The following is a 22,019-nucleotide window of genomic DNA, read 5'->3' on the forward strand; positions in this document are numbered from 1 at the left end:
GCTCGGAGCGGCTGGGCCCGGGGCAGCTGGGCCCAGAGCAACCGGGTCTGGTGCGGCCAGGCCCGGAGCAGCAGCTGCCAAGTCCAGAGCAACTAGGTCGGGAGCGGCAGTGACCAAACCCAGAGCAGCTGGTTGTGGAACGAACCAGAGCAACAGAGGCTGGGCCCGGAGCAGCCAGGCCCGGAACAGCTCGCTCCTCGCCTGCCCCTGCCCCAAGGCTGCCTCTCAGACATGGCTGGAAACTTTTGTGGGAACTTGAGGGTCTGCTGAATCAAGTAATGAAGGTTTAGATCTTGATGTGTTGAGTTAGTATAGTGCTGGGGTGTTGATCTGTGAGTGTCTTGGGTGGGGCCTGGATGAGGCTGGTTGACCTATTTGGAAATGTCTTTTGTGTGAAGTGTATCATTGGGCATGTGGAGGTATTATTGATATGAGAAAATGCTAAGTAACTGATTTACTATCTGAAAAGGGATTTACTATCGGGGAAAGGGAGGGAGGAAGAGACTGAACATAAACTGCACCTATGGATGGGGACAATGGGAGATGGGGAGGGGGCAGAGGGTGGGGTGGGAACCTGGTGGAGGGGGGAAGAAATGAGGAACCTTTGTAATAATATGAACAATAAAGATTGATTAAAAAAATAAAAATAAAAAATAAAGAACTCAAGAAAAAGCACCAAGAATAGAGTTGAAGAAGCAGAGGATCGCATTACTGAGTTAAAAGACAAGGTTGGAAAAAAATACCCAATTACTGCAGCTTCTAGAGAAATAAATAAAAAGCAGGAGGAGAGCCTAATAGAACTTTGGGACAACATGAAACAAAACAACATCCTCAAAAGAGGGGTTCCAGAAGAAGAGGAAACTGAGAAAGGAATAGAAAAAATGTTTACAGAAATAATGACAGAAAACTTCCCTGATATAGGGAAGAAAATACCCACACAAATCAAAGAAGCTCACAGAGTGCCAAGCAAAATAAACTCCAAAGGACCAATGTCAAAGAACGTTATAATTAAATTGGCAAACACCAATGGCAAAGTAAGAATCTTAAAATTTGAGGAGGATCCAAGATGGCTGCTCAGGTAAACACCTAACCGCAGCCGCACATAATTTCAATGGAATACAACTAAAATATAAAATGGACATTGCCCAGAGCTACAGGTAGTCGACTGACTGAAAATTCTACAACAATAAGGAAAGAGAAAACCAGAAGGAAAATCAGAGGAGCTGAAAAAGCCTAAGGTACGGAGACATGTCGCGTGGAGAGGACGGAGCTGGAGAGGAGGAGAAGGCTGGGTGCCTGCCTGGCATTCCCTAGCAGGAAGAAAATAAAAGCCCCGGACTGGGCTGAACCCCAGAACCGGCAGCGCTGAGCCCCAGTTCTGAGCCAGTCCCTGGGGACCGAGGCTCAGGCAGGGGGAGATGGGGCTGTGAGGTGGAATCCCAGGGGAGCGGTGGAAAGCGGAGCCCCTGGAGTCGCGCACATTGTGCACAGAGGACGGAATGTTGACTCTGATGCTGGACTGCCCTGGCTGGAAGGAAACAAAACCTCCAGCTGTGCTGAGCCCCAGTTCCAACTGCTGTGAACCCTAGTTCTAGGCCAATCCCTGGGGACCCAGGCTCAAACAGAGGGAGACAGGGTTGTGAGACGGAGTCTCAGAGGAACGGCGAGGGGCAGAGCCTCCGGAGTCATGCACATTGCATGCAGAGGACAGTCTGTTGACTCTGATGCTAGACTCCCTTAGCGGGAAGGAGAAAAAAAAGCTCCAGACTGGGAGGAAAGCTATGAGGAGCAGGAGCCGCTGCCAGACACCAGCCAGCTGGGCGCCAGCAAGCAGCCAGGTGACTGAGTTGGGGAGGGGGGTGCCGCTGGGCCCTTGACTGCTGAACGCGGGCCACGGAGCCGAGGCCGGGGGCTGCTTCCTGGGTGGCACCAAGCCTGGCAACAGGCTGAAGTCGCACAGGAGCCCATGGAGAACAAAGGGGTGTCGCAGACCAACCTGCTGAGCTTCCAGGACAAGGAGGAAGAAACCAAAGAAGTTTTCAATGTGAAGAAATCAAGTTATAGAAAAAGATAGTAAAATTACTTAAGAAAGAATACAAAGAAGATCTTGAAAAATTGAAGACTAAGTCAGAACTCAACTCAGCAGCCAACATTGCAACATAAACGCGTTTTTTAAAAAAGGACAGAATGTTGGAACGGCGGAGGCCAGGTCCAGAGTGGCCAGGCACAGGGCAGTGGCAGCCGGGCCCCGAGCAGCAGCAGCCAGAACCAGAGCAGCAGCAGCCAGGCCTGGAGCAGCCAGACCTGGGGCAGTGGCAGCCAGGCCTGGGGCTGAGGCAGCCAAGCCCAGGGTGGCCAGGCCAGGAGCACCCAGGCCCGGAGCAGCTGGGCCCGGAGCAGCAGCAACCAAGCCTGGAGTGGCCAGGCCCGGAGCAGTAGCAGCCAGGCCGGGAGCGGCAGTAGCCAGACCCAGCACAGCTGGTTGTAAAGCGGACCAGTGCAACAGAGGCCAGGCCCGGAGCAGCCAGGTCAGGAACAGCTTGCTCCTCGCTTGCCCCCGCCCCAAGGCTGCCTCTCAGACGTGGCTGGAAACTTTTGGGGAACTTGAGGATCTGCTGCAGTGTTTTTCAACCTTTTTTGGGCAAAGGCACACTTGTTTCATGAAAAAAATCACGAGGCACACCACCATTAGAAAATGTTAAAAAAATTTAACTCTGTACCTATATTTACTATATATAAAGTAATTCTCTTGAATAGGAATCAAATAAACACAAAGAAAGTATTTTATAATTACTTTATTATGAAATATTAAGTAAACAAAATAGTGAAAAATTATAAAATTCTTGTCTTGTCTGCACCTACGGCACACTAGGCAACATTGTGCCGCGGAACAGCGGTTGAAAAACGCTGGTCTGCTGAATCAAGTGATGACGGCTTAGATCTTATTGTGTTGAGTTAGTATAGCGCTGGGGTGTTGATCTGTGAGTACCTTGTATGGGGCCTGGAAGAGGTTGGTTGATCTATTTGGAAATGTCTTTTGTGTGAAGTGTATCCTTGGGCATGTGGAGGTATTATTGATTTGAGAAAATGCTAAGTAACTGATTTACTATCTGAAAAATTTAAAGTTTTGAAAGTTTAAGGTCTCTTGTCAAAAAGAGGTTTTAAAGCTAACACCATAATTTTAATGGAGAAAGGGGAAGACAAGCCCTTCCCACCCAGAACAGGTAATCCAATTCCAACCAGCAGGTATCTTTAAACAATGTGTCCATTTACACTTGAATGGCTACACCTTTTGATAGCCTAAGGGCAAGTTTACATTAAACAAGTTTGCTTCTCAATTCCCAGAGCAGAAAAAAAAAAACAAGGTTTAAAATTATTAGATTTTAAAATTTATTCTTAGAAGTGTAAAAGTTTATTAATTAAAACAACAACAACAACAACAAAAGGAGATAGAAAAACCTGATGAACAATATTAGCTGTTGATTGTAGTAGAGTCGGCGATATGGGAGGGGAGTGGACTGACTGTTCTCAGGGAAAGGGGGAGTGGTGGATGAGGGAAGAGACTGAACATAAACTGTGCACCTATGGATGAGGACAATGGGGGGTGGGTAGGGGGCAGAGGGTGGGGTGGGAACCTGGTGGAGGGGGTAAGAAAAGAGGAACCTTTGTAATAATATGAACAATAAAGATTGAGTTAAAAAAATCAATAAAATACATTTCAAAAAAATTAAAAAATATATTAAAATCTGCCAGAGAGAAACAGCAAGTGATTTCTCAACAGAAACTCCAGAAAGGAATGGAATAAAATATACAAAATTATGCAAATGAAGGGTCTGAATTTAAAATACTGTACCCAGCAGGGTTATCAATCAAAATTGAAAGAGAAATCAGGAGCTTCACAGACAAAAAAGGACTAAGGGAATTTATTACCATTAAACCAGCAACGCAAGAAATGCTAAAGGGTCTGCTGTAAAAAAAAAGAAAGAAAGAAAGAAAGTGAAGAAGGAAAACAGGGGCAAAGAATAAAAATGGCGATTTTAGGGAGAAACCAAGATGGCAAAGATGGCAGCATAGGTAAATGCTTAACTGCAGCCTTGCACAACAATTTCAAAAAATACAACTAAAATACAAAATGGACATTATACAGAACTATAGGAAAGTTGACTGACTAGAAATTCTACAACTAGAAGGAAAGAGAAAACCAGAAGGAAAATCAGAAGAGCTGTAAAAGCCTAAGGTACGGAGACATGGTGCGCATGTGGGGAGAGGACAGAGCCGGAGAGGAGGGGCCAGCTGAGTGCCTGGCTGGAGTTCCCTAGTGGGAAGGAGACAAAATCTCTGGACTGTACTGAGCCCCAGTTCCAACTGCACTGAACCCCAGTTCTGGGCGAGACCCTGGGGACCCAGGCTCACACAGAGGGAGCCTGGGCTGTAAGGCGGAATCTCAGGGGAGCAGCAAAATGCAGAGCTCTGGAGGCATGCATGTGAATTCACATAGAGGACAGACTATTAACTGTGCCGCTGGATTGCCCTAGCGGGAAGGAGACAAAAGCTCCAGACTGTTCTGAACTCCATGACCATCCCTACTTCCAACTGCACTGAACTCCAGTTCCAGGCTCATTGGGGGAGAGACTAGACTGTCTGGTAGTGGGTGAAACTCGAGGGCACTTTTCTCTCAGAGGTGCTTGCAGCAAGTACCAAAAGACACTGAGGAACACTGAGACTCAGGAACCTCATAGGGTGGGGCTGACAGGAAGCCAAAGCTGTAGGCTCCACCGTAAAACTCCACCCTATCCAAGCTAAGCATAGAGGTTTTTGCAAATTTCCAAGTCTAGTAAAATAAGGATGTCTCCCAGCATTGACACAGCTGATTCTCACAGCCAAATGGCCAAGAGGTCAATTCCTCTCAGTGATACCAACAACAATCAAGACTTAACTATAATAAGGCTGTACACACAGTCCACAAAGGAGTGCACCTAGAGTGTCCACCTGAGGTAACTGGGAGGCTGACCCACTGAACCATAGAGGATACCTTAGCACACAAAGCCACACTAGCAACTCAAGGAAGCAGCGAAAATGCTGAGACAAGGAAATAAATCACAAATGAAAGAAATGGAGGACAAATTACTGGATACAGAGTTCAAAACCACAATTATAAGGTTTTTCCAGAATTTCCTAGAAAAGGCTGATAAAATAAATGAGACTTATGAGGATATGAAAAGGGATCAACTAGAAATAAATAATTCATTGTTTGAAATAAAAAATATTATACAGAGTCCTAAAAATAGAATGAAAGATCGCAAGAATCAAGTAAAAAATTTGGAACACAAAGAGCCAGAGGATACTTTTCTGCAGAAGCAAGAAGACAAGAGAATCCAGAAAGTTGAAGATAGTGTAAGAAACCTCTGAGACTACTTCAAGAGAACCAACATCAGAATTTTGGGGATCCCAGAAGAGAGACACAGCAAGATATACTGGAAGAAATAGTGACAGAAAACTTCCCCCACCTGACGAAAGAAATAGACTTACAAGTTCAGGGAGCGCACAGAACAACAAACAAAAAGAATACAAAGAGGACCACACCAAGACACATCATAATTAAAATTCCAAGAGCATAATACAAAGAGAGATTATTAAAAGCAGCAAGAGAAAAGCAGGTAGTTACCTATAAAGGAGCACCCATACGATTGTCAGCTGATTTCTCAACAGAAACTATGCAGGCCAGACGGGAATGGCAAGAAATATTCAAGGTGATGAATAGTAAGAACCTACAGCCAAAGATAATCTATCCAGCAAAGCTAACACTCAGAATCGAAGGTCAGATAAAGAGCTTCACTAATAATAATAATAAAAAAAAATGCTAAAGGAGTTCATCATTGCCAAACCAGAATTATATGAATTGCTGAAGGGGGTTATTTAGGAAGAGGAAGAAGATAAAGATAAAAATTATGAACAACAAATACGTAACTATCAATAAGTGAAACTAAAAACAAAGGGAATTAAAAAATCTGATGAACAATATTAACTTGTGAATATAATAGAATCAGAGGTACGGAAGGGGAGTATACTGACAATTCTTTGGAAAAAGGGGAGTGGGAGGTGTGGGAAGAGCCTGAACAAAAAATGTGCACCTATGGATGAGGACAATGGGGAGTGGGGAAAGGGCAGAGTGTGGGGTGGGAACTTGGTGGAGGGGAGCAATGGCAGAGAAAAAAGTGAGGAACATTTGTAATAATCTGAACAATAAAGATTTATTTAAAAAAAAGAATAAAAATGGCAACAAATTTGTTCCTATCATAATAATTTTAAATGTAAATGGATTAAATGCCCCAATCAAAAGACATAGGGTAATGTATTGGATAAGAAAACATGACACATATATTTGCTGTTTAAAAGAAACTAACCTGCTGAAACCATTTTGGCTGAGTGGATAGAGCTTTGGCCTGCGGACTGAAGAGTTCTGGGTTTGTTTCCGGTCAAGGGCATATACCTTGGTTGGGCATATACCCACCGGGGATGGTGGGTGTGCAAGAGGCAGCTGATCAATGACTCTCTCTCATCGATGTTTCTAACTCTAACCCTCTCACTTCCTCTCTGTATAAAAAAATCAATAAAATATATTAAAAAAAGAAAAAACAAAACCAAAAAAACCTGCCATGTTCTCCATCCAGGGAGGGTGGGTTAGTTTAAAAAGAAAAAAATAAAATAAAAAAATAAATAAAAGAAACCAACCTCAAAAAACAAAAGCAAAAAAAGCAAACAACAACAAAAAAACTCGCACACAGAATGAGGGTGAAGGGATGGAAAAGTTCTTCCAGGAGAATGGAAATGAAAATAAAGGGGATAACAATACTTGTATCTGAAAAATTAGATCTCAAAGTAAAGGATATAAAAAGACATAAGGAAGGCCACTTCACAATACTAAATGGAGCAATCCAACAATAAGAAATAACTGCTAAACATATACACACCCATTACAGGAACACCCAAATACATAAAAAACTCCTGGAAGATATCAATGGAGAGATTGACAGCAATACAATCATTGTAGGAGACTTTAATACCCCACTATCACCATTGGACAAATCCTTTAAACAAAAAATCAGCAAAGAAACATCAATCCTAAATGACTCACTAGATCAGATGGAATTAATTAACATCTTCAGAACATTTCAACCAAAAGCCACAGAATATACATTCTTCTCAAGTGCACATGTGTCATTTTCTAAGATAGACCATATGCTGGGGCATAGGCAAAGTCTCTACAAATTCAAAAATATAGAAATCATATTAATCATCTTCTCAGACCACAGTGGCATAAAACTGGAAATCAATTACAATAAAAACAATCCAAGGAAATCAAACTCATGGATACTAAACAGCATGCTATTGGGTTGCCAGAGAGATCAAGGAAGAAATTAAAAGAGTCACGGCAACAAATGACAATGAACACAGCAATCCAAAATCTATGGGATACAGCAAAAGCAGTCTTGAGAAGGAAGTTCATAACTCTACAGGCTTACTGCAAAACACAAGAAACAATGATAATAAATTACTAACTGTATAACTCAAAGAGTTAGAAAAAGAGCAATAAGAAATGTTGCAAAAGGAAGGAAATAATAATTTCCTTAGATCATATAATAATTTCCTAAGATCAGAGTGGAGATAAATGACATAGAGACCAAAGAAACAATACAAAATATCAACAAAGCCAAGAGCTGGTTCTTTGAAAGGATAAACAAGATTGATGAACCTCTAGCCAGGCTCACTTAGAAGCAAAGAGAGAGGACCCCCCCAAAAAAAATTAGAAATGAAAGAGGTGAAATAACAACAGACCCCACAGAAATAGAAAGCATTGTTCAAAAATACTATGAACAACTCTATTCCAACAAACTGGACAACCTGGAGGAAATGGACATATGCATAGAAAAATATAACCTTCCAAAACTCAATCAGGAAAAATCTAAACAGCTCAATAGGCCAATAACTATGGAAGAAATTGAAGCAGTCACCAAAAAGCTTTCAGAAAACAAAAGTTCAGGCTTAGACAGCTTCACAGGGGAGTTTTACCAAACATTCAAGAAAGAACTAAAACCTATACTCCTCAGACTATTCAAAAAAATTCAAGTGGAAGGAACACTTCCAAGCTCCTTCTATGAAGCCAGCATTATCCTAATACCAAAACCAGATAAAGACAACACAATAAAAGAGAATTACAAGCCAATACCCCTCATGAACCTAGATGCCAAAATCCTCAACAAAATTCTAGCAAATCGGCTCTAGCAGTACATCAGAAAGATCATACACAATCACCAAGTAGGATTTATCCCAGTAATGCAAGGATAGTACAATATCCAGAAATCAATAAATGTGATACATTACATAAACAAACAGAGAGATATAAATCACATAGTCATATCAGTTGATGCAGAAAAAGCATTGGACAAAATCCAACATCCTTTCTTAATAAAAACTCTCAACAAGGTGGGAATAGAAGTATCATATCTCAACATAAAACTATATATGATAAACCCACAGCTAACATCATAGTCAATGGGCAAAAACTAAAACCATTTCCCCTAAGAACAGGAACAAGACAGGGATGCCCACTCTCACTACTGCAGTTTGACATAATACTGGAAGTATTAGCCATTGCAATTAAACAAGAAGAAGAAATCAAAGACATCCAAATTGGAAAAGAAGAAGTAAAGCTGTCCTAATTTGCAGATGACATGATATTCTACATAAAAAACCCCAAAAGACTCCATCAAAAAACTAATGGACTTAATAACCGAATTCGGCAATGTAGCAGGATACAAAATCAACACCAAGAAATCTATGGCATTTCTATACACCAATAATGAACTTACAGGAAGAGAGACTAAAAAAGCAATCCCATTTACTATCACACCAAAAAAATTAAGATACTTAGTAATAAACTTAACCAAGGACGTAAAAGACATAAACAAATGGAAGAACAAACCATGTTCATGGATTGGTAGAATTAACATCTTTAAAATGTCCATACTAACCAAAGCAATTTATAGATTTAATGCACTCCCCATTAAAATATCAATGGCATATTTCACAGACAAAGAAAGAACACTCCAAAAATTCATCTGGAATAAAAAAGACCCCCAATAGCCACAGAAATCTTGAGAAAGAAGAATAATATTGGAGGGATCTCAATACCAGATTTCAAGCTGTATTACAAAGCCACTGTTCTCAAAACAGTCTGGTACTCGCACAAGAACAAACGTATAGATCAAAGGAATAGAATAGAGAATCCAGATATCACCCAAAACACTATGCTCAAATAACATTTGATAAAGGAGGCATGAACATACAATAGAGTCAAAACAATCTCTTCAATAAATGGTGTTGGGAAACTTGAACAGATACATGCAAAAAAATGAAACTAGACCACCAACTTGCACCATACACAAAGATAAACTCAAAATGGATACAGGACTTAAACATAAGATGGGAAACCATAAAAAATACCAGAGGAATCCACAGGCAGCAAAATCACAGACATATGCCAAAAGAACTTCTTCACTGATACTCCCTCTAGTCTAGGGCAATGGAAGCTAAAGAGAAAATAAACAAATGGGACTACATCAAAATAAAAAACAAAAAACAAAAAACTTTTTTTACAGCAAATGAAACCATCAACAAAACAACAAGAAATCCCACTGTATGGGAGAATATTTTTGCAAATGTTATCACTGATAAAGGTTTTATCTCTGTATAAAGGCAGATTATACAACTTTTATTAAGGAATGATCCAATAAAAAAAAAAGGGCAATGGACCTAAATAGAAGTTTTTCAAAAGAAGACTGAAGGAAGGCAAAAAGGCACATGAAAACATGCTCAAAGTCACTAATTATCCAAGAGATGCAAATTAATACAACAATGCAGTACCATCTCAAACTTGTCAGAATGGCTATCATCATTGTACATTGCTGGTGGGAATGCAAACTGGTGCAGCCACTGTGAAGAACAGTATGGAGTTTCCTCCAAAAACTGAAAATGAAACTTCCATTTGACTCAGTAATCCCACTGCTTGGAATATATCATAAGAAACTAGAAACTCCAATCAGAAAGAATATATGCACCCCTATGTTCATAGCAGCAAAATTTACAATAGCTAAGATTTGGAAACAGCCTAGGTGCCTGTCAGCAGATGACTGGATCAGAAAACTATGGTACATCTACACCATGGGATACCATGCTGCCATAAAAAAGAAGTAATTATTACCTTTTTCTTTGACCTGGATGGAATTGGAGAGCATTATGCTAAGTGAAATAAGCCAGTCAATGAAAGAAAAATACCACATGATCTCACTCATTTATGGGTAATAAATAACATTAGAAACTGATGAACAAAAAGTTATATACAGAAACAGTAAAGCATCAAGCTGTCAAATTACAGTGGGAAGGTTAGTGAGAATTGGGGGAGATAAGTGATCAACCAAAGGACTTGTATGCATGCATATAAGTATAACCAATGGACACAAAACTCTGGAGGTTGAACGCATGTATAGGAGTGGTGTGTGGGGGGAAATGGTAAAATATGTACACAAATAATAACTTAATTAAAAAGTGGGGGGAATCCCCCCCCCAAAAAAAACAACAACAAAAAAAACTCTAATAAACGATCTAACCCTACAACTACAATAATTAGGAAGAGAACAATAAAAAAGTCTAGAGTAACTAGAAGGAAGGAAATAATAAAGATCAAAGTGAAAATAGATGATATAGAGATTTTTTTAAATACAGTGGTGCCTTGCATAAAGAACGCCTCGCACAGCGAACGCTGCACACAACGAACTTCATTTCATGATTCATACAACGAACTTCGTTTCACACAACGAAGTCGCCCGAGCTTCCACGACTGCTTCGCCCGAGCTTCCACGATCGCTGCCGATGTATTGCATCCTTCCGGCAGGCACTGCAGGCAGTCGTTAGTCACTGCGCTTAACTTAAGCATGTATCTCAGCAATCGTTCTTCATTACGAATTAAATCACGCACGTATCACGGCAGTCGTCCTTTTAAGTTAAACTCAATATTTTTTTTATATCATGGCTTCTAAAAAAAGCAGGAAGGTGATTTCTGTTGAAATGAAACAGGAAATAATTAGAAGGAGTGAATGTGGGGTAAAACAGTGTGACCTCGTCAAAGAGTTTGGCCTCAGCAAGACCACCATTTTCACCATTTTGACAAATAAGGATGCAATCAAATCAGCCAAAGTAGCCAAAGGAGTATCAAAACTATTTCATGAAAAACATAGGTCTTCAATCCACGAGGAAATGGAGAGGCTATTAGCAATTTGGATTAAGGACAGGCAGGTGAAAGGTGACGTAACAACCCAAGATATTATCTGTCACAAAACCAAGAGAATTTATGACGATCTAAAGAAAAACGTCCCTGGAAGTAGCAGCAATCAAGATAATGAAGAAGAATTCAAAGCCAGCAGGGGGTGGTTTTTTAGATTTAAGAAAAGTTATGGAATCCACAGCGTTACTATGCATGGTGAGGCTGGCAGTGCTGACAAGAAAGAAGCAGAAAAGTTCTCTATTAACTTTCAAAAATGTATTAAGGATGAAGGATACTGCCCACAACAAGTGTTCAATGCCAATGAAACGGGTCTTTTCTGGAAAAGAATGCCGAGCAGAACCTTCATTACAAAAGAGGAGAAGAAATTGCCAGGACACAAAGCCATGAAGGACAGACTTACCCTTATGTTTTCGTCTAATGCCAGCGGAGACCTCAAGATCAAACCTCTATTGATTTATCACTCTGAAAATCCAAGAATTTTCAAGAAAAATAACGTTATTAAGTCCAAACTGCCCGTCCATTGGAAGTCCAATCAAAAAGCCTGGGTGACCCAAGTTATCTTCAACGAATGGATTCTGGAAACCTTTGCTCCTGCAGTGAAGAAATTCTTGCTGGAAAAAGAACTGCCGCTCAAAGCCCTTCTGATACTTGACAATGCCCCTTCTCACCCAAAAGACCTAGAGGAAATATTGCAGGAAAATTATCCTTTTATCAAGGTGCAGTATTTGCCACCAAACACCACATCCATTCTTCAGCCAATGGATCAGCAAGTTATTGCGAACTTTAAAAAACTCTACACTAGAGCCCTCTTTAATAAGGTGTTTGAAGAATGCGAGTTTGGTGGAGACAATATGACTGTCCGAAAGTTTTGGAAGGAGAAATTTGATGTCCTTATGGCAATACGACTTATACAGAAGGCCCGGGAAGAAGTGTCACAAAGGACCCTCATTTCTGCTTGGAAGATGCTTGTGCCTTCGTGGACCCAGGAAGAAGCAGTAGTTGATGACACAGAAGTGGTGAAGGACATCATCACAGTGGCCCAAAGGTTGGAATTAGAGGTAGAGGAAGAGGATGTAGAGGAGCTTATTGAGGAACACAAAAAAGAGCTGACAACTGAAGAGCTCCAAGCACTTCTGGTCCAGCAACAGGACAATGCTCAAAGGGAAGCGTCATCTGATAACGAGGAGCAACAATCAAACAATCAACCAATCCCAACTGCTGACATCAAGAACATCCTGGTCAAATGGAAAGCAGTTCAGGAGTTTACCAATGCCCACTATCCGGATTCAGCTGAAGCAAACAGGATCAACGATCTTTACTCCGATACTCTTGTCCGTTATTTCCAGCAGATGTTGGAGAAAAGAGAAAAACAAACGACTTTGGACAGGTTTTTCATGAAACCATCGGCCAAAAAGCAGAAAATGGATGAAGATGTGCAAGATTCGGTAGACTCTACTTAGTCTGTCTTAAAATTAAAAAAATGTGTGTTTTTTTAAAAAAAATTATGTTTTTAGATGTATCTAAATAAAAATAATAACAAAAAATTTATCTTTTTTTATGTCATCTTAGCATATTTTATGCTACAGAACGAATTATTTTTTTTAACATGTATTGTTATGGGAAAACGCGTTTCACATAACGAACTTTTCGCATAACAAACTTGCTCCTGGAACGAATTAAGTTCGTTGTGTGAGGCACCACTGTACAAAAGATCAATGAAACCAAGAACTGGTTCTTTAATAAATAAAAAAGATTAATTAACCTCTAGTCAGATTCATAAAAAAAAGATGAGAAAGGACTCAAATGAATAAACAAAGAGGTGAAGTGACAGTTAACACCACAGAAATACAAAGGATTGTAAGAAAATATTACAAAAACTGCATGCCAACAAATTGGACAATCTGAGCAAAATGGACAAATTCCTAGAAACACACAATCTTCCAAAACAGAATAAAAAGGAATCTAAAAACCTGAATAGATCAATAACAAATAATGAATTGAAGCAGTAATAAAAACAAAATACCAGCCAACAAAAGACTTGTACTGGATGGCTTCACAGGGGAGTTTTACCAAACATTCAAAGAATAAGTAATAACACCTATCCTCCTCAAACTATTCAAAAAAATTCAGGAGCAGGAAAGATCCATGCCATTATGCTTACTTAATACTTGACAAAGGAAGTAAAAGCATACAATGGAGTAAAAATAATCTCTTCAATAGATGGTATTGGCAAAATTGGACAGGTACATGCAAAAAAATGAAACTAGACAACAAACTTACCCCATACACAAGAATAAACTCACAATTGATTTAAAAAATACTGAAATGTAAGTTATTAAACCATAAAAAACCTAAAGGAACCATGACCAGCAAAATCTCAGATATCTCTCACAACAATATGTTTGCCAATAAATATCCTAGGATAAGGGAAACAAAAGAGAAAATAAACAAATGGGACTACATTAAAATAAAAGCTTCTGCACAGCAAAAGAAACCATCAACAAAAGGCAAATGGGCCCCACTGTATGGGAGAACATATTTGCCAATAATATATGTGATAAAGGATTAATATATCCAAAATATATAAGGAATTCATACAACTTTAAAAAAGGAAGACAAACAATTCAATTAAAAGATGGCAAAGGACCTAAACAGACACTTGTTCAAAGTGGAGATATTAAAAAATGCTCAAAATCACTAATCACCAGAGAGATGCAAAATAAAACAACAAAGAGGCATTATCTCACACCTGTCAGAATGTCTACCATCAACAAATCAACAACAATAAGTTTTGGTGAGGATGTGGAGAAAAAGGAACCCCGCAGCTGGGAATGCAGACTGGTGCAGTTATTATGGAAAACAGTATGAAGTTTCCTCAAAAAATTAGAAAATGGAACTTCCATTTAACCCAGTGATCCAACTTATAGCAATATATCCTAAGAAACCTCAGACACGAATCATATATTCATAGCAATGAAATTTACAATAGGTAAGTCCTGAAAACATCCAAGTGCCCATCAGTAGATGAGTGAATAAAAAAGCTGTGGTACATTTACACCATTAATACTATGCAGCAATACAAAATAAAGGTCTCTTACCCTTGAGATAGCATGGAGGGACCTGGAGAGTATTATGCTAAGTTAAATAAGCCAGTCAGAGAAAGATAAATATCACATAATCTCACTCATGTGTGGAATCTAATGAACAAAATAATCTGATTAACAAAATAGATCCCAAAACATAGAAGCATAGAACAGACTGCCAAATTTCAGAAAGAAGGCAGGGAAGGGTAGGTGGGTGGATTAACCAAAGAATTTGTATGCATATATGCATAACATATGAAGACAGTCAATAGTGTGGTAAAAACTTGGGCTTGGGGAGCATGTATAAGCTAGAAGAAGTTAATGGAAGAAAGTAGGGACATCTATAATATTTTCAACAATCCTATATAATAAAAGGCTAATATGCAAATTGTCACCTTGGGAGTTCAACCGACCGGGGGCTTGACCATTTGCTATGACATGCACTGACTACCAGATGTGCAGAATGAGGGAAGGCTCTGGCTGGCAGTCAGCAGCCAGGGAAAGGAAGGCCCCAAAAGGGACCCTCCCCCTGCAAGAATTTTGTGCACTGGGCCTCTAGTAAAGAATAAAAAAAGATATAGATTAGTTACATATGTAAGTATATTTCAATGTCCCTCTTTATATTCTATCTAAAGCCTGCTAATCTGTGTTCACAATGCTTAAAATTCATTATATACTGTATGGTCCTAATGACTTAAAAAATATAAAAGTATAGTTACAAATATTATGTTATTACCACAAGGAAATTTACAAAACAATTTTATTTTCTGTTTTATAAGTGTATATATTTTCCAAACTTTCTCTAATGAGCATGTATTAATATCTATATAATAAAAGCCTAAGCGACTATTAGGATGGAATGACCACAACAACCAGTCATTATGATGCGCACTGACCACCAGGGGGCAGATGCTCAATGCAGGAGCTGCCCCCTTGTGGTCAGTGTGTTCCCATGGGGGAGTGCCACTCAGCCAGAAGCCAGGATCAAGGCTAGTGAGCTCAGGGGCGGTGGCGGGAGCTTCTTCTGCCTCTGCCGCAGTGTTGAAGAATAGTAAGCTGAGCAGTAAGGAGTGAGCATGCAGGCAGTAAAGAGCGAGGGATCCCAGATTGTGAGAGGGATGTCTGCCTGCCAACTTGGCTGGATCTCCAAGGGGATTGAGCCTAAGCCGGCAAGGGAAAATCCCCAGAGAGGTCCTGCACTGTGAGAAGGTGCAGGCCAGGCTGAGGGATCCCCAACCCCCAAGTGCAGGAATTTTGTGTACTGGGTCTCTAGTTTATTAACAAAATAGTTGCAATTTAAAAAATTGGACTATCTAATTTTGTATGTATCATATAATCACAATCATTAAAACTGTAGACAACAAAAGAAGGAAAGGCATTGTACCAAAATGGTTATTTCTGAGTAGTGAGAAGATGTTTTTTCCTTCTTTCAACCCTTTCATATTTTTCTAATTACTAATATAATAACAAAATACCAACTTTCTTTTTTCATCAATAGGAGTTAAAGATGTCTTTTTAAACCTCAGCAGTGGATATTTTTTCATTGATTTTTCAGACAGAGTTGAAGGGAGGGAGAAGTGGAAAGATGGGAGGGTGGAGAGAAAGAGAAACATCCAAGTGAGAGAGACACATTGATTAGTTGCCTACTGCACAACCCCTCAGTCCCATGGCCAATGCTCTAATCGCTGGGAAAACTAGCCAGAGTGTTATTTTTTAAATGAGGTCCTCACCTCACTATATGTACCAAAATTCATTCTATGATTTTAAAGAGTTAATTTTTCAAATTGTACAGAATTTAAAAATTATGAAAGAAAGCCTTTTGAAAGGGATGGTTTCTACACTGAGAGAAATACTAAAAGAAATCACATGAAAAAGTATTGCTATATAAAAATTCTGTAAGGCACAAAATTATAATAGTATCTCAAGTTCCAGGGATGTAAATCAGGAAGAAATGCTAGCATAAGGTTCCTTCTCTCCTAAGCCTGTGTGACTTAATATGCTTCTTCCCTCCTCTCCTTGGTGATTCAAATTGTCCCCTGGTTATTCGTTTCTATTGCTGCCTCTCCTGTAATATAACCTGAAGTGTTCTAGTGCAACAGGCACCTTCATTGTCTTTGACATAAAGCAATTACAATTCTTAACACTTTCTATTCATCTTTCTTTGCTTCCTGCCTCTCCCAGAGGTAAAAGCTATTATTCCTTTATCCCTCTTCCTGGCAGAAGGCGAGAAGCTTCTCTTATCTTGGCCAAGAACACCTACAGAAGAGCCAGTGTGGCTGTTCTCTCTCCAGACTGGCATCTTTGTCTATCATTGCTTCTCTGTCTCCAGGATCGAGGCAGATCATCTGCTGATGACTACCAACAGCTGCCTTCTCCTCTTAGCTTTCTCTTCTTCCCTGAGGATTCCCTGACTTTCAGGCACATGGTATTCTCTCCTGCCCTTGCTCAGCCTGGGTCCTGTATTTAGGGAGCTTTCCCAATCTCTCCCCTTCACTTAGCTTCAACCTGATTTGCCCTTGGGGACTAAGGTATGTATTCCTCCCTGAACGAATTTCCTACTGTCATATGTGCCATCATATAGAACTTTAGAAAAGTGTGCATCCTGGTACTTGAGACAGCTGACTAGGGACATACAGCTTCAACCAGGAGGAAAATAGATCCTGGGGCTCTAAATCCTAAGGGATTTTGGTTTTAATTCCCCAAATGGACCTGCTTCTTTTGCTATACCAAAATTGTGAATCATGTCCACCCAGGTGGAAAATTTACTTTGGTATAGATTTATGAAGAGATTAAAAAATGCATGCACACATACAGACACAGGATGGGATAAGAGTAAGTTTACAGTTGTTAATATGAAACACAATTAATAAATAATTATACAAGAATAAACTTTGTGTTTCATGTATTCACAACTGTAAAACTACTTTTGCCCTCAACCTGTGTGTGTGTGTGTGTGTGTGTATAATGTTCATTTTTTCCACCTCTTCTCCACATTTTAAAATCAGACAATCCTGTTAGGGTCTGGGAAAAAAATGCTATCTCCCCCAGAAAGTCTCTGATCTTTGAGATAAATGTGATTGCTCCTCCTTCCCAAATCCCTTTGTCCTGTATTCATACATCTCCTGGGAAGAACAGATGCAGCTCACTCCCTGATACATGGCCCATCCATCCCCTCCCATTCTCAGCCTGCATATACAAGGTTCAGCTTGGTCAACTCACAGCATGAACTGAATTTACCCAAGTGAAGCTGCTTCCATGCTCAGAGTCATCTAAGTAATAATTCTCTGTAAATTCCTGTTGGCTGGCTGAGCAAAACTCCTATCCAGACCACAGAATTCTATTGCCCAGAGCTCTCTGGTGCCCTGCATCTCCATTGTGACTTGGTCTGTGCCAGGCTCAGGAAACAGGAGCCTGGCATGGTTCTTGTAACACAAATGGGTTTCTCTCACAGCTCATTTTTTATTTCCCCCTCATTTTACAATAGGTCAGGGCCCTAGAAGCAGAACCTGAGATAGGGTTCTTGGGCAAGTGATATATTGAGGAAGTGCTCTCAGAAGAAACCTCAGAGTGAGGAGTGAGAAAAGCAGGAGAGGGCAGGGGAAGAAACTCAGCAAGAATGCCAGGAGAAATCTAGCCACAACCTTTTATCCCTGGGAGCCCCGGAGCATCACATGCACAGAGGCAAGGGGCTGGGTTAGTCTCCCCCACTGGTCAGTCATTGACCAAGATGCCTCCTGAGGGGATAGGACTTGTAACTTCCTACATCTCCAGCCTCTAGCAGCCAAGGGCATGCCTCCAGGCAAGAGTATACCGTTATGTATAAGCTATTAGCTACCAACACCCATAGCACATAGGAGATGGGTGTACCACCCCAGTATAGGTGATATGGGTGAGATACAAACAACATATGTTATACCCCAAGCTATAGACTGAATATTTGTGCCTCTCCATTCATATGCTATGGATCCAATGTGGTGTTTGGAAATTGAGCCTTTGAGAGGTAATTGGGTTTGGATGAGGTCATGGGGCGGTAGCCTCCATGATGAAACTAGTACCCTTATAAGGGAATGAAGAACCTAGAGCTCACTCTTAGCCATGTGAGGGTGAGGATACAGTGAGAAGACAGCTGTCTACAAGCCCAGAAGTGGGTCCCCACCATCACCCTATCATGCCGGGACCTGGATATCAGACTTTCAGCCTCCAGAACTGTGAGATATAAATGTTTCTTGTTTAAGCCATCCAGTCTATGAGATCTTGTTATGGCAGCCCTAACTGACTAAGATACACCCCCTTAATTTCTTTTTTTTTTTTTAATTTCTTTTGACAGACCTTTTACTAGCCTATTTTGACTTTTGTTTAAACCTTCATAGTTGGACATGAACACAATCAACTAATTCTCATTTTAATCAATAATGTTGAATCCTCAGACTACTTGTTTCCATGATTAGACAAGGGATTATTTTGAATTTTCATCACAAAATTTTAGAGACCAGATACTCTTGTTTCTTCATTTAATAGATGAGGAAACTGAAGAACAGATAGGACATATTTTTTTCCAGCATATTTGGGAACAAATGAAGCCCGAGGCTGCCTAACTTTCAGGCAAGAGCTCTTTTGCTATACCTCTATTCCTCCTTATGGCATTGCATTGTAAATATTTTTCTAAGGTTTTTTAAATTACTCATTATTGGAAATGACCATTAAATTCAATGCTTGGGAAAAGTTGCATTCAAGGAATAGTATTCCTTTCTGAGGTTTTTTGCCTTAGATGAGGACATGGAGTTAAGCCAGATATAGAACCTACTTAAACAGTTTAAACCAAACTTGAACTTTCTGGAGTTCATTTATTTATTCTTGGCAACATGCAGCTTCCTGATTCTTGGATAGTTTCTGGCTCAATTAGAAGGAAAACTCATGAGACTTTTTTTGTGCAATGAGTAGCTCTTACAAAACAATCTTTTGAAGTGTAAAGTGTAAATGAATAAGAAACAGAAGACTGAAGTTCTCAAATAGACATGTATGTAATCATTAATGGATCAGCACACTAGGCAAAACACATAACTGTTTCTTGTACTCTTAAAACACTGGAGGAGAATCCAAGATGGCTGCCCAGGTAAACACCTAGCCGCAGCCGCACACACAATTTCAATAAAATACAACTAAAATATAAAATGGACATTACCCAGAACTACAGGAAAGTCAACTGACTGGAAATTCTACAACGAGAAGCAAGGAGAAAACCAGAAGGAAGCGCGGAGGAGCTGTAAAAGCCTAAGGTATGGAGACACACTGTGCGCGGGCAGAGAGGAAGGAGCCGGAGAGGAGGGAGGCTGAGTGCCTGGCTAGCGTTCCCTACCAGGAAGGAGATAAAAGCTCCCACTGTGCTGGGACCCAGTTCTGACTGCTCTGAACCCCAGTTCTAGGCCAGACCCCGGGGACCCAGGCTCATTCATAGGGAGCTGGGCTGTAAGACGAAACCCCAGAGGAGCGGCGAAAGGAGGTCCCGGAGGCCCGCACATTGAGCTGTGTTGCGGAATTGCCCTAGCAGGAAGGAGACTGGGGCTCCAGACTGCTCTGAATGCCACCTCCAACCCCATTTCCAACTGAACTGAACCCCAATACCGGGCTCATTGGGGGAAAGCCTAGACTGTTTGGTAGCAGGCGAAAATCAAGGGCACCTTTCTCTCAGAGGTGCTTGCAGCAAGTACTGAAGGACCCTGAGACCCAGGAGCTGCATAGGGCAGGGCTAGGCTGTAGGCTCCACCCTGAAACCCCGCTGCATCTGTAGCTACGAAATGGACAACAAAATAGATCACAAACGAAAGAAATGGAGGACAAAAAGCGACTGGATATAGAGTTCAAATCTACGATTATAAGGTTTTTCAAGAATTTCCTAAAAAAAATAAATAAGACCTATGAGGATATGAAAAGAGATCAACTAGAATTAATAAGGAATCAACAAGAAATGTTAAGGGATCAACAAGAAATAAAGAATACATTGTCTGAAATAAAAAATATTATACAGAGTCCTAAAAACAGAATGGAAGATCGCAAGAATCAAGTCAAAGATTTGGAACATAAAGAGACAGAAGACACTCCTCCACAGAAGCTAGAAGGCAAGAGAATCCAGAAAATTGAAGATAATGTAAGAAACCTCTGGGACAACTTCAAGCAAACCAACATCAGAATTATGGGGGTCCCAGAAGATGAGAGAGAGCAAGATATCGAAAACATACTGAAAGAAATAGTGACAGAAAACTTCCCCCACCTGGTGAAAGAATTAGACTTACAAGTCCAGGAAGCACACAGAACTCCAAACAAAAGGAATCCAAAGAGGACCACACCAAGGCAAATCATAATTAAAATTCCAAGAGCAAAAGACAAAGAGAATATTAAAAGCAGCACGAGCAAAGAAGGTAGTTACCTATAAAGGAGCACCTATACGATTGTCAGCTGGTTTCTCAACAGAAACCATGCAGGCCAGACGGGAATGGCAAGAAATATTCAAGGTGATGAATAGTAAGAACCTACAGCCAAAGATAATCTATCCAGCAAAGCTATCACTCAGAATCAAAGGTCAGATAAAGAGCTTCACTAATAAAAAAAAACTAAAGGAGTTCATCAACACCAAACCAGAATTATACGAATTGCTGAAGGGGGTTCTTTCAGAAGAGAAAGTAAATAATGATTAAAATTATGAACAACAAACAAGTGAATCTAAAAACCAAGGAAATTAAAAAAAATCTGATGAACAATATTAACTTGTGAATATAATAGAATCAGAGGTATGGAAGGGGAGTGAACTTATGATTCTTGGGGAAAAGGGGAGAGGGGGATATGGGAAGAGACTGAACATAAACTGTGCACCTATGGATGAGGACAATGGGGAGTAGGGAAAGGGCAGAGGGTGGGGTGGGAATCTGGTGGAGGAGAGCAATGGTGGGGGGGGGGGAAGGAACATTGTTAATAATATGAACAATAAAAATTTATTTAAAAAAACACTGAAGTCTTGTACTCAGCAGATCCCAAACATGCTAGAGTTTTACCTTCATCTGGGCCTCTCCTTAACTACCTTGATTCCCGAAAATAAGAGTGTCTTATATTAATTTTTGCTCCCAAAGATGCGCTAGGTCTTATTTTCAGGTGATGTCTTATTTTCCCATGGGGAAGAATACGGTACACATTTATTGTTAAATGAAAATAAAGGAAATTTATTCCTGTATACGGTACGGTAGTATGGTAGTTGTCAACACAAACCAGACAAGCTGTGAATCCTACAGTATCAATAATTTACTCATTTATTCAATGACAATCATGTCATCATCTTCTGGAACATCATCATAAAAATCCAATTCCTGAATTTCCTGGTGAATTTCTTGTGACTCCATTTCTTTCAGAACCAGTGAACCAAATCTCTCATGTTTAGCAATAGCACTGTCTTTAAATGAGTACTTCTTGTCAAGGTAGCCTGCTCGCAGTGCATTTGCAATGCAACTGTCAGTGATTTGCTCCCATGAATTCTTCACCCAAGTCACAAATTCTTGCAATTTAGGTTCCACAAAGTTTCCATGCTGATTTCTCTCCATTCTATTTTC

The sequence above is a fragment of the Pipistrellus kuhlii genome, unplaced genomic scaffold (assembly GCF_014108245.1).
Source record: "Pipistrellus kuhlii isolate mPipKuh1 unplaced genomic scaffold, mPipKuh1.p scaffold_m20_p_1, whole genome shotgun sequence".
Lineage (NCBI taxonomy): Eukaryota > Metazoa > Chordata > Mammalia > Chiroptera > Vespertilionidae > Pipistrellus > Pipistrellus kuhlii.